At 44.6% G+C, this 14,474-nt stretch overlaps 1 protein-coding gene and 3 non-coding genes across 4 annotated transcripts in view; 1 reads left to right on the top strand and 3 right to left on the bottom strand.

Moving 5' to 3' along the window:
• Positions 1–14,474, bottom strand: part of LOC136872598 (E3 ubiquitin-protein ligase TRIM45) — a 362,766-nt gene that overhangs the window by 140,047 nt on the left and 208,245 nt on the right. The gene's annotated exons all lie outside the window — the stretch shown is intronic.
• On the bottom strand, positions 2,203–2,274 carry TRNAP-AGG (transfer RNA proline (anticodon AGG)). The gene has a single exon. It is a non-coding gene; the product is annotated as a tRNA-Pro (tRNA).
• TRNAP-AGG (transfer RNA proline (anticodon AGG)) lies at positions 9,405–9,476 on the top strand. Its single transcript has one exon. It is a non-coding gene; the product is annotated as a tRNA-Pro (tRNA).
• Positions 10,305–10,378, bottom strand: TRNAT-AGU (transfer RNA threonine (anticodon AGU)). Its single transcript has one exon. It is a non-coding gene; the product is annotated as a tRNA-Thr (tRNA).

The following is a 14,474-nucleotide window of genomic DNA, read 5'->3' as shown; positions in this document are numbered from 1 at the left end:
TGCGTCTAGTTAATTTATCTAACTCGGAGACTGGCTGTCTGCGTTTGTTCCAATGCACTCCTCTTCATACACAACACTACCAACTACCATAGAAACACATAATATATATTGTTAATGGCTTAACGTCGCATTAAGCATTTTCAGGGCTGCCGACGGTGGGATTCAAACTCACCATCTGCCGAATGCAAATTCACAGCTACGTGATCCTAACCGCATGACCAACTCGCTCGGTATTCGTAATAGTGAATACATCTCTCCACTTAGGTTTGGCGTTAGAAAGGGCATCCGGTCGTAAAGCAGGCTCCAGTCCACGTTTGCTGCACAGATGGCAGCCCTGACTCTACAAGGATGTGGGAAAAGTGTAAGAAGAATAGGAAAATTCCATGGTACTGTTGCTTTCCTCTCTTTTTAATAAATCTCGCTTGTAGTATCCCATACTTCCTCTTAATTCTGGAAACGGTACGCTGAAGGCTGTTTTTAATTTGAAGTGTCAACCCACCCAGAGAAGGTGCCCTTTCGTCCCTCTACAAGCATGGCATATATTTCTTCGTCTTCGTCTCTTACTGATTGTTGCAGTGATTTTCTTTCTTTCTTTCTTTCTTTCTTTCTTTCTTTCTTTCTTTCTTTCTTTCTTAATCTGTTTACCCTCCAGGGTTGGCTTTTCCCTCGGACTCAGCGAGGGTTCCCACCTCTACCGCCTCAAGGGCAGTGTCCTGGAGCGTGAGACATTGGGTCGGGAGATACAACTGGGGAGAATGACCAGTACCTCGCCCAGGTGGCCTCACCTGCTATGCTGAACAGGGGCCTTGGTGGGGAATGGGAAGATAGGGAAGGATAGACAAAGAAGAGGGAAGAAAGCGGCCGTGGCCTTAAGTTATGTACCATCCCGGCATTTGCCTGGAAGAGAAGTGGGAACCCACGGAAAACCACTTCCAGGATGGCTGAGGTGGGAATTGAACCCACCTGTACTCAGTGGACTCCCGAGGCTGAGTGGACCCCGTTCCAGCCTTCGTACCACATTTCAAATTTCGTGGCAGAACCGGGAATCAAATCCGGGTCTCCGGGGGTAGCAGCTAATCACACTGACCATTACACCACAGAGGCGGACTGCAGTGACTTAATTTCTGATATATTCGGGTCTTCACAACTCATATGAATTTCAGCACTACCTTCGTTTTGTCTAATTTGACACTTAGATTGTCATGGAGTACAGCGGAGTGACTGTTATTATGAACTGGATTCTTATGTAATCCACGTTCAGTTTATCAAATCCCCAGTCTGGAAAGTGTTCGAAAACAATAACCACCACCACTCAATTAATGGAACGGTCTTACCGGGCGAGTTGGCCGTGCGGTTAGGGGAGCGCAGCTGTGAGCTCGCATCTGGGTCATAGTGAGTTCGAACCCCACTGTCGACAGCCCTGAAGATGGTTTTCCGTGGTTTCCCATTTTCACACCAGGCAAATGCTGGGGCTGTACCTTAATTAAGTGTACGGTTGCTTCCTTCCCATTCCTAGGCCTCTCCTGTCCCATAAGACCTATCTGTGTCGGTGCAACGTAAAGCAAAAAAAAAAAAGGAATGGTCTCCTTCGCTAAGAAGTTAAAACATAGGAAATAACACTTAGGTCCGCCTCTGTGGTGTAATGGTTAGCGTGATTAGCTGCCACCCCCGGAGGCCCGGGTTCGATTCCCGGCTCTGCCACGAAATTTGAAAAGTGGTACGAGGGCTGAAACGGGGTCCACTCAGTCTCGGGAAGTCAACTGAGTAGAGGTGGGTTCGATTCTCACCTCAGCCATCCTGGAAGTGGTTTTCCGTGGTTTCCCACTTCTCCAGGCGAATGCCGGGATGGTACCTAACTTAAGGCCACGGCCGCTTCCTTCCCTCTTCCTGTTCAGCATAGCAGGTGAGGCCGCCTGGGCGGGGTACTGGTCATTCTCCCCAGTTGTATCCCCGACCAAGAGTCTGAAGCTCCAGGACACTGCCCTTGAGGCAGAGGTTGGATCCCTCGCTGTGTCCGAGGGAAAAGCCGACCCTGGAGGGTAAACAGATGATGATGATGATGATGATGAAATAACACTTAGGTGGGCAAGATCGAGAATGATGAGCTCATTCTAACTGCTAAAACATCGTGATTGAGTTATATTCACTGCTCAGGAATAAAGAGAAAATGATTTCAGGGATTAAAAAATAAGTAAAAAATTAGGGCTCGTCCGGGATTTGAACCCGGGACCTCTCGCACCCTAAGCGAGAATCATACCCCTAGACCAACGAGCCAGCCACTAATTCCGCTCTTCACAGCTCATGTTGATATTTGGACCACACTGTAGTAAGTGGGTCACTGCCGTACGTCGTGAGCAGCTGTGTGGCACGTGGGTTCCTATAACCATGTTTATGTAGTCTGTGGCATGGCAGTCAGTGTTCCGTACGAAGGAAGCTGTTCGCTCGGTCCGGACTCTTGCCTGATTGAGGGATCTCGTGTGTAATTAACGATATTATGATTACACGAGCTGCTATACCTCATACGCTTACTGTACGTGTAAAAAAAAAATGCATGTTGTAGAGATACGTGTGTAAACTGCTGACGTATTAAGATAGGCTTCAAGCTACATTTAGCTTGTATCGGTGTCGCTTTATTCATTATGAACGAGGGTCGAAATTTCACCGAGAAGTATTTCTATGGTCCGCCTCTACGGTTAGCGCGATTAGCTGCCATCCCCGGATGCCCCGGTTCGATTCCCGGCTCTGCCACGAAGTGGGAAACCATGGAAAACCTCTTCGAGGATGTCTGGGGTGAGAATCGAACACCACTCTACTCAATTGACCTCCCGAGGCTGAGTGGACCCCGTTCCAGCCCTCGTAAGATTTCTGAAATTTCGTGGTAGAGCTGGGAATCGAACCCGGGCCTCCAGGGCTGGCAGCTAAACGCACTAACTACTACACCAGAGAGGCAGACACGGTCTACATTACTGCTCCTTTTCACCTCGTGTTGAGTTCCTGGTTCCGTGCGACCCCTTGTTTCCAATTCCGCTTGATCCTGTCTTCTCCCTTGAAATTACCACCTGATTCCCATACCTAGACTGATTAAAGTTTTTATCATTCCTATTTCCCTCTATCTGATTAGCCTGCCTCCCATTATTCCCACATTCCTACCTTCACCCTGCCTTTCCCAAGCATCAAACATTTCTAACAATTCCTCCACCTCCTTAATAGTTACTACTTTCTGCATACATGCAGGTAATCCGAATCTCTCAGGAAAATGCCTGAACAGCTGTCGAACGGTATCTCTCGGACGCTAGTTCTTGTTCAGTACATGCGCCAAGAAACATTCCATCCTGGAGACATCTTCGTGAGGTCTATACTTTCCAAACTGCACACGATCTCTTTACCCTACCTCAATACTTTCTTTTTCTTCTTCTTCATCTGTTTACCCTGCAGGGTTGGATTTTCCCTCGGACTCAGCAAGGGGCCTTGGTGGGGAATGGGAAGATAGGGAAGGATAGACAAAGAAGAGGGAAGAAAGCGGCCGTGGCCTTAAGTTATGTACCATCCCGGCATTTGTCTGGAGGAGAAGTGGGAAACCACGGAAAACCACTTCCAGGATGACTGAGGTGTGAATCGAACCCACCTCTACTCACTTGACTTCACGAGGCTGAGTGGACCCCGTTCCAGCCCTCGTACTTTTCAAATTTCGCGGAAGAGCCGGGAATCGAACGCGGACCTCCGGGGGTGGCAGGTAATCATACTAACCACTTTACCTGAATAGTTTCGCACCTAAATTAGCACTAAAATTCTCCCTGAATTCGCCCACGTTAGAAATGGCCTGCCTATACAATTAGAACCAATATTTAGCCTCTCCAATCAATCAATCAATCAATCAATCAATCAATCAATCAATCAATCAATCAATCAATACTGATCTGCATTTAGGGCAGTCGCCCAGGTGGCAGATTCCCTATCTGTTTTTCCTAGCCTTATCCTAAATGATTTCAAAGAAATTGGAAATTCATTAAACATCTCTCTTGGTAAGTTATTCCAATCCCTAAATTCCCTTCCTATAAACGAATATTTGCCCCAGTTTGTCCTCTTGAATTCCAAATTTATCTTCATATTGTGATCTTTCCTACTTTTATAAACGCCACTCAAACTTATTCGTCTACTAATGTCATTCCACGCCATCTCTCCGCTGACAGCTCGGAACATACCTCTTAGTCGAGCAGCTCGTCTTCTTTCTCCCAATTCTTCTCAGCCCAAACTTTGCAACATTTTTGTAACGCTACTCTTTTGTCGGAAATCACCCAGAACAAATCGAGCTGCTTTTCTTTGGATTTTTTCCAGTTCTTGAATCAGGTAATCTTGGTGAGGATCCCATACACTGGAACCATACTCTAGTTGGGGTCTTACCAGAGACTTATACGCCATCTCCTTTACATCCTTACTACAACCCCTAAATACTCTCATAACCATGTGCAAAGATCTGTACCCTTTATTTACAATCCCATTTATGTGATCACCCCAATGAAGATCTTTCCTTATATTAACCCCTAGATACTTACAATGATCCCAAAAAGGAACTTTCACCCCATCAACGCAGTAATTAAAACTCAGAGGACTTTTCCTATTTGTGAAACTCACAACCTGACTTTTAACCCCGTTTATCAGCATACCATTGCCTGTTGTCCATCTCACAACATTATCGAGGTCGCGTTGCAGTTGCTCACAATATTGTAACTTATTTATTACTCTATACAGAATAACATCATCTGCAAAAAGACCTACCTCTGATTCCAATTGTATACTCATATCATTTATATATATAAGAAAACATAAAGGTCCGATAATACTGCCTTGAAGAATTCCCCTATTAATTACTACAGGGTCAGATAAAGCTTCGCGTACTCTAATTCTCTGAGATCTATTTTCTAGAAATATAGCAACCCATTCAATCACTCTTTTGTCTAGTCCAATTGTACTCATTTTTGCCAGCAGTCTCACGTGATCCACTCCGATACACATAACAGCTTAACATCTCATCAATTATACCATTCTCTGAACCCGTGAGAAAACGTTTATCTAGAGTCTTCATCAATTTCAGCGAATAAAAGTGTCTGTTACGGAGTTTCCGTGGAACAGACAGAGGTGAAAGAAGGTGTGTGCTTGAATGAGTCTATCTAGGATATCATCATCATCATCATCATCATCTGTTTACCCTCCAGGTTCGGTTTTTTCCCTCGGACTCAGCGAGGGATCCCACCTCTACCGCCTCAAGAGCAGTGTCCTGGAGCTTCAGACTCTTGGTCGGGGGACACAACTGGGGAGAATGACCAGTACCTCGCCCAGGCAGCCTCACCTGCTATGCTGAACAGGGGCCTTGTGAAGGGATAGGAAGATTGGAAGGGATAGGCAAGGAAGAGGGAAGGAAGCGGCCGTGGCCTGAAGTTAGGTACCATCCCGGCATTCACCTGGAGGAGAAGTGGGAAAGCACGGAAAACCACTTCCAGAATGGCTGAGGTGGGAATCGAACCCACCTCTACTCAGTTGACCTCCCGAGGCTGAGTGGACCCCGTTCCAGCCCTCGTACCACTTTTAAAATTTCGTGGCAGAGCCGGAAATCGAACCCGGGCCTCCGGGGGTGGCAGCTAATCACGCTAACCACTACACCACAGAGGCGGACTAGGATATCAAAAAATTAATTTAAAACTTTAAAATACAGGTTATATTTCTTTTCAAATTTCTAACTTAACAAAATTTTTCACTTAGTGAAATAACAAGGTTACAGGTAAAAAGCAATGTTGATACACGAAATTTACAATTCCTGAGCTTCAAGTTCCAAATTACAAGTTTATAACGCCGCAAATGTAGCGTTTAGATAGACAAGGAGGGAAACTCCCAGGACAGAGCACTTTGTTCCAACCGTTACAATTTACAGCCTTCCAGAGGCACCCCTCAGTGTTACAGTGATCTCCGAAAAGAGCTTACTTGCTCTCCAATGAGGCACCTAGGATGCTGTGGTCCCAATTTCTTACAGCCTACTCAAGACAACATTACACAAAAACCTTACACTTCTGGCCTTCTACTGGGCCTTCGTGGAAAAGAAGAACAGGTTAAATTACTGGCCCAAACTCAAAGTGTATGGAGGCGTACACTTGCGCTCCAAGAAACCCAGGAATAAAACCCTACTTGGGCTCGCGGCCCGATGATGCAGAGGCTAATCCCAAGCTACTTAAGTGACTAGAAGGAAGCTTAATGAGTGTTTTACAAGAAGAGAAACAGTTACAAAAACTTAGTCACCTCAAGATAAATTGAAGGGGGACTCGAGAGGGTAACACACTCTCTATCCCCGATTTACAGTTTAAATCTTTATGAAATGTTACATTAGCAGGAAGGAAGTTTACATTTTAGGAAACAGATAGTTATATAGTTGAAGATTAGGACCTTACCCACGGGTAAGTTTGCGGAGATAGCTACAGAGGTAGAAAACTGGGGGCCATCACTTGGGCTGATGTTCTTCCTGCCAAAGAATGAGGCACCCCACCTCCTGTCTTAACACACACACTCAGAATTTCGACGATCAATAAGACAAGGTAGCTTGAAAAAGTCGCAGGTTATATACCCGAGAGGAGGGTTCGAGAAGGCTCTGGACTAAATCCGGACACACCCCCTCATTTTTGTTGGCAGAGTAAAAGGTTACAAGAAGCCTATGTTGAAAAATAAATACAGAAAATTTCTAATTGGTCAGACTCAAAAGCAGGCGGGATTAGAAGGAAGTGTTGCAAACCTTGAAATATTAAAATAAATAAAAGTTAATTTAATTGAGAAAACAAATAAAACAAAACTTCTTTAAATCACTCATTCTTCCACCTTGCACTTCTAGATGTACACCAAAACAAAAAGAAATCCAGTCAGTTTAGCAAACTTTAAAATAACAAACTTCTCAGTTATTCGGTAGTGACATCTTCTGATTAATGAACCAGCTTTTATGTATTAGGAGTTTCACGGTTTGTTCGGTAGATAGAGTTCCTTAAGGCGCTTCTTTTAAATGTGCGGGGTTGAGATGTACCTCCCGGTACAGTGTCCACCATTAAACTTACAAGCTTCCCTGCTGAGTGCACTAGCGACCAAAAATCGGGTCGCAGGGCAGGGCAATTTTATAATATGCCTTTTTATGTGGAATTCACATATTTACAAAATAATCTTGTTCGTTCGTTCGTAATCGGTTTTCCCTCCAGGGTCGGTTTTTCCCTCGGACTCAGCGAGGGATCCCACCTCTACCGCCACAAGGGCAGTATCCTGGAGCTTCAGACTCTGGGTCTGGGGATACAAGTGGGGAGGATGACCAGTACCTCGCCCAGGCGGCCTCACCTGCTATGCTGAACAGGGGCCTTGTGGGGGGATGGGAAGTTTGGAAAGGATAGACAAGAAAGAGGGAAGGAAGCGGCCGTGGCCTTAAGTTAGGTACCATCCCGGAATTTGCCTGGAGGAGAAGCGGGAAACCACGGAAAACCACTTCCAGGATGGCTGAGGAGGGAATCGAACATCCCTCTACTCAGTTGACCTACCGAGGCTGAGTGGACCCCGTGGCAGAGCCGGGCATCTGTTAAGACCTAATGGATTATTTGATCCTGTTTGATGGAGGAACAAGAGGTGAATTAAAAACATAGAGAGATTCAAAATTCAATCATAAATATGAATTTTAACATTGCAAAACTCTAAATGTGTCCGCCTCTGTGGTGTAGTGGTTAGCGTGATTAGCTGCAACCCCCGGAGGTCCGGGTTCGATTCCCGGCTCTGCTACGAAATTTGAAAAGTGGTACGAGGGCTGGAACGGGGTCCAGTCAGCCTCGGGAGGTCAACTGAATATAGGTGGGTTCGATTCCCACCTCAGCCATCCTGGAAGTGGTTTTCCGTGGTTTCCCACTTCTCCTCCAGGCGAATGCCGGGATGGTACCTAACTTGAGGCCACGGCCGCTTCCTTCCCTCTTCCTTGCCTATCCCGTCCGATCTTCCCATCCCTCCACAAGGCCCCTGTTCAGCATTGCAGGTGAGGCCGCCTGGGCGAGGTACTGGTCATTCTCCCCAGTTGTATCCCACGACCAAGAGTCTGGAGCTCCAGGACACTGCCCTTGAGGCGGTAGAGGTGGGATCCCTCGCTGAGTCCGGGGGAAAACCGAACCTGGAGGATAAACAGATGATGATGATGATGATGATGATGATGATGATGATGAAAACTCTAAATGTTTGAAAAAATCATTACCATGGGTACCACTACACCACAGAGGCGTACAAATAATCTTGTTCTCCTGAAAAATATGTTATTAATCGTGCTCGCCCGCGATTCGAGCCCGGGACTTCTCGCACCTGAGGCGAGAATCATACTCCTAGCCTAACGAGCCACACACGAGTTGGAAGTCTTCAGCTAAGCACTCTCACTTTCCTGATGAGAGCATCAGAGACCAAAACATACGCCAGAAGTGGGCAATTTTAAAATACAGGTTGCCATGGAAATTCACACATTTACAAATCTTGACATTTGAAAAAAAGGTGTTACTAATCGGGCTCGTTCGTAATTTGAACCCGAAACCTATTATACCCAGACAAAGAATCTTACCCCTCGACCAACGCGCCACAGTCGTCTTATGCTATGTACTTGCATTTCCCTGATGTATGCCCTAGAAACCAAAAAAACATGACAAAAGAGGGCAATTTTAAAATATAGTTTGCTATGGAATCTGCCTCTGTGGTGTAGTGGTTAGTCTGATTAGCTGCCACCTCCGGAAGCCCAGGTTTGATTCCCAGCTCTGCCATGAAATTCGAAAAGTGGTACGAGGGCTGGAACGGGATCCACTCAGCCTCGGGAGGTCAAATGAGTAGAGGTGGGTTCGATTCCCATCCTGGAAGTGATTTTTCGTGGTTTCCCACTTCTCCTCCAGGCAAATACCTGGTTGGGACCGAACTTAAGGCCACGGTCGCTTCCTTCCCTCTTCCTTGTCTCTTCCTTCCAATCATCCCATCCCCAACCATGGTAATTATTGTCTGTCTGATAAGTCTCCACCAAGGAGGCTGGCTTGATCCTCAAAAATCACCACCAAAGGTTAGGTGATTATAGGGAAACCGATAAGAAAAATAGCTGTACAAGGCATAATGAGTGAATAAGTTTGCCACCGGCTTCCTCACTAAGCAAAAAAGTGCTATTACAGCACGATCCTATGAGTAGCGTATTTCGTAACATCCAGACGCACTGGTCGAGATCCGATAACATTACTCAACATTACCCACAATTCAGCGGCTTCCACCAACTGCCACAGTGTTTGTTAGGAAACTGAGATAAGCCTACTTCTATGTCACGATTCAGCTGAAGTATCGTCATGTGAAAAGATATGTCATCTTAAAACCTACAGCAGTCAGTTGGCTCGTTGGTCTAGGGGTATGATTCTCGCTTAGGGTGCGAGAGGTCCCGGGTTCAAATCCCGGACGAGCCCGAACGTTTTTTTAAATCGCTCAGCACGTGCCAACATTTGTCGTGTGTTATAGGATGCCTACACTTTTCATGAAATGACAAATCGACCCGTCCGCCTGTGTGGTGTAGTGGTTAGTGTGATTACCTGTCACCCTGGAGACCCGGGTTCGATTCTCGGCTCTATCACGAAATTTGAAAAGTGGTACGAGGGCTGGAACGGGGTTCACTACGCCTCGGAAGTCCAATTGAGTAGAGGTGGATTCTATTCCCACCTAAGTCATCCTGGAAGTTTCCCACTTCTCCTCCAGGCAAATGCCGGGATGGTATCTAACTTCAGGCCACGGCCGCTTCCTTCCTTCTTCCTTGTCTAACCCTTCCAATCTTCACATCCCCCAGCAAGGCCCCTGTTGGGGCCGCCTGGGCCAGGTACTGATCATCCTCCCCAGTTGTATCCCGACCGAGAGTCTGAAGGTCCAGGACACTGCCCTTGAGGCGGTAGAGGTGGGATCCCTCGCTGAGTCCGAGGGAAAAACCGACCCTGGAGGGTAAACAGATTAGGAAGAAGAAGCAGATAAAGAAGAATACAATTCGAGCCACCTGCAATCCATCCACACACAGACACAGACAGGTCTTATGGCGACGAAGGCCGTAATAAGGAATGACACCTACTCAAAGGGGTGAGTGGTGAGGTGTAGCACAAAATTTCATTAGGCCTATTTGAACGTAGACATTTCCCATTCCGCGCGCGAATGTTTATATGTTCTATCTCATTGGACTTGAACGTTTTAGACCTTCCTGCAATCTTGCAGGTCAATTTAAATTATATTGTTCTTTAAAATGTACTCCGCCCAGGCACCGGAGGGATTCGAACCCTCGATCTCCTGTTTACTAGACAGGCGCTTTAACCAACTAAGCCACGGCGCCCACACAAGGAGCGTGTGCCAGCACAATAATCAGCTTCGTGCGTAAGAGATATGGTGGTAGAGACTGTTGTTCAATAACGGGATGAAGTCTACATTTAAAATGGGGGATACTCCAGATGTGGGTTCCTTTAGGACCAGTCAGTTGAAAAGTTCCTTGTACGTCCTTGGAAGGCAGACTCTCCGACAAGGGTGGTCGGCATCTTCCGTGTATGGGAAACTGCCAGTTATTACAGCAGAGGATAGTGTTGTGTATGGTTCGTGAGTTGTAGGAATATTGGGGACGGCAAGTTTTAGAACTTTGCTTTCCTGAAAGGCTATGGTCGTTTCCTTCCTAATTCTTTGACTAGCCCATCCTCATTGCCATTCCACATAAGGACCTTAGTTTCGGCCATTGACTTCTTTCGAATTTTCTTCCCTCTTACTTGTCTATCCCTCCCAATCTCCCCTTCCCCCGTCACAAGGCCCTGGCGAGCACTGGTCCTCCTTCTCGGTTGTATCCCCGACCGAAAGTCTCACGCTCCAGGATCCTTCGCTGAGTCCGGGCAAAAAGCATCCCTGGAAGGTTAACGGATTAAGAAATAATAATAATAATAATAATAATAATAATAATAATAATAATAATAATAATAATAATAATAATAATAATTGTACACAAATGTTGCAAACTAAATTGTAACCGTTGGATCAAAGTGCTCCTGAAAATTGTGTTTTGGGAGATATCCCTCCTTGTCTATTTAACTAAACGCAACATTTGCGGCGTTGGGAGCTTGCAAACTATGAGCTTGAAGTTCAAGATTGTAAATGACCAATTCTTGGTTTCTGTTTTGTACCAATATTGCTCTGTACCTGAAATCTTGCCGCCTCTGTGGTGTAGTGGTTAGCGTGATTAGCTGCCACCCCCGGAGGTCCGGGTTCGATTCCCGGCTCTGCCACGAAATTTGAAAAAAGTGGTACGAGGGCTGGAACGGGGTCCACTCAGCCTCGGGAGGTCAACTGAGTAGAGGCGGGTTCGATTCCCACCTCAGCCATCCTCGAAGTGGTTTTCCGTGGTTTCCCACTTCACATCCAGGCAAATGCCGGGATGGTACCTATCTTAAGGCCACGGCCGCTTCCTTCCCTCATCCTTGCCTATCTTCCCATCCCCCTACTAGGCCCCTGTTCACTATAGCAGGTGAGGCCGCCTGGGCGAGGTACTGGTCATACTCCCCAGTTGTATCCCCCGACCAAGAGTCTGAAGCTCCAGGACACTGCCCTTGAGGCGGTAGAGGTGGGATCCCTCGCTCAGTCCGAGGGAAAAGCCGAACCTGGAGGGTAAACAGATGATGATGATGATGATGACCTGAAATCTTGTTCTTTCACTAAGTGAAGTGTTTTATTGAATTTTAATATTTGAAAAGAAATATAACCTTTATTTTAAAGTTTTAAATTAATCTTTGACTATCGTAGGTAGACCCATTCAACACCCGCACCTTCTTTCACCTCTGTGATCCACGAAAACACGATAATAATAATAATTGTTACGGATGTATCCGTGGAGCAGAAAGAGGTGAAAGAAGGTGCGGGTGTTGAATGGGTCTAACTACGATGTCAGAAATTGAATTAAAACTTTAAATAAAGGTTATATTTCTTTCAGAATTTCAAACTCAACAATTTTTTTTACGTAGTGAACATAACAACAAGACAGGTACAAAAAGCAATCTTGAAACAAGAATTGGAAACTCCAACAATCGGTAATTTAGAATGTTTTGAGCTTCAGGCTCCAAATTTACAGGTTTTGAGCTTCAGGCTCCAAATTCACAATTTCCGCAAATGTTGCGCTAGTCAGATAAGGAGAGTGTTCACGAGCGCTAGGCTCCAACACTAACAATTTACGGCCTTCCCAAGGCACCTCTAAATATTATGGAAAACTTAGAAAACTGCTTGCATGCTCTCTAACATTGACAGATTTTTAACAGCCCGCTCAAGGCAACATTACGCGAAATCTTACGATCTCTGGCCTCTCTGGGCGCAATTTACAATTTAAATTTATCTTACACAGGGGTATCTATTACCCAACCTACTGGGCCTTCATGGAAAAACAGGTTAGATTATTGGTCCGAACATAAAATGAATGGAGGCGTACACTTGCATTCCTAGAACTTTTAAAACCCTAATTGGGCTCTCGGTCCGATGATGCAGGGGCTAATCCCAAGCTACTGAAGTGACTAGAATGGATATTAATCTAACACTTTACAGAACAAAGAAAAGGTTACAAATCCTAGTCACCTCAAACCAAATAGAAGGGGAACTCGAAAGGGTAATGCACTCTCTATCCCCGATTTACAGTTTAAATCTTTATGAAATTTTACATTAGCAGGAAGGAAGTTTACATTTTAGAAAACAGATAGTTAAATAGTTGAAGATTAGGACCTTCCCCACGGGAAGTTTGCGGAGATAGCTACAGAGGTAGAAAACTGGGGGCCATCACCTGGGCTGATGTTCTGCCTGGCGAAGAATGAAGCGCCCCGCCTCCTGTCTTAACACACACACACACACACACACACACTCAGAAATACGGCGATCAAGAGACAAGGTCGCCATAAAAGCCGCAGATTATATACCCAAAGGGAAGGTTCGAAATGATTCTCGACTAATCCGAACACACCCTCTCAATTTTTATTGGACAATTCAAAAAATGACAAGTGATAGTCTGACAAATGACTACAGAAATTTCTAATTGGTCAGATTCAAAACTGGCGGAATGAAAAAGAAGTGTTGCCAACACAAAAATAAGTGAACATTGATACAGTTATGAAAACCTAGAAACACAAAACTTCTTTAAATTACAAGTTCTTCCACCTTGCACCAGAGTGCATGACCAGAGTTTTTTGTAATGGCATCTATGGAGGAAAGTTTAAATTTCTTGAAGTACACGAAAACAAACAAAATAAATCCAATCGTTTTAGGAAACTTAGAAATGACAAACTTCTCAATTATTCAGTAGTGACATCTTCCGATTACTGCCCCAACTTCCTGCAGAAGCAGTTTCTCGTTTTGTTGGATAGATAGAGTTCATTAACGCGCTTCTTTTGAATGCGCGGAGTTGAGTTGTACCTCCAGGTACAATAATAATAATAATAATAATAATAATAATAATAATAATAATAATAATAATAATAATAATAATAATAATAATTGTTCCGGGGTATTTGTGGAACGCAGAGAGAGGGGTAAAGTAGGTGCGGGCTTGAATGGGTCTAACTAAAACATCAAGAATTGAATTAAAACTTTAATTAAGGTTATATTTCTTTAGAATTTCAAAAAATAACGAATAACAACATGACAGGTACAATTAGTAATCTTGAAACAAAACTTGGAAAAACCCAAGATTTAAGACTTTAACAATTATGGGCTTCGAGCCTCTAGTTTTAACCTTTATGAGCTACCAGCTCAAGTTTACAATTCAAAATGAGAAATAATTTAGTCAAGGGCAGAAATCCCCTAATTCAAGAGCACTTGCTCCCTAAATTACAATGTCTAGCCTTCCAGAGGCACTCTCTACTGTTACAAAACTTTGAAAAAGAGCTAACAGGCTCTCAGTTTCTTTTCAGCCTACTCAGGGCAACATTACATCAAAAGCTTACAATCTCTGGCCTTTCAAGGCACGAATTACAAATGGGAATAATCTTACATAGGGGTATCTAGTAACAAACCTACTGGGCCTTTGCGAAAAAACAACAGGTTAAATAAACGGCCCATACACAAACTGAATGAAGGCGAACTCAGCGCTCAAGTTAATGAAAAATTAAAACCTACAGGGCTCTCGGCCGATGAAACAGTGGCTAGTTCCAAACTACTGAGGTGGCTCGCACGGAATTTACTTGAATACATTACAACAGAAAACAGTTATCAAAACCTAGTCACCTCAAACCAAGATGAAGTTTACCTCGAGAGGGTAACTCAATCTCTCTCCCCGATTTACAGTTAAAACTTTATGAAATATTTACATTAGCCAAAAGAAGATTTACATTTTAGAAAAGTTTTTTACATAATTAAAAATTAGGACCTTGCCCTTGGATTACTTAGCGGATACAGCAAGAAAGATAGAATTTATATAG

The sequence above is a fragment of the Anabrus simplex genome, chromosome 4, assembly GCF_040414725.1.
Source record: "Anabrus simplex isolate iqAnaSimp1 chromosome 4, ASM4041472v1, whole genome shotgun sequence".
NCBI lineage: Eukaryota > Metazoa > Arthropoda > Insecta > Orthoptera > Tettigoniidae > Anabrus > Anabrus simplex.
Note: the sequence above shows the minus strand (reverse complement) of the source record. Positions and strands in the feature narration are given on the sequence as shown.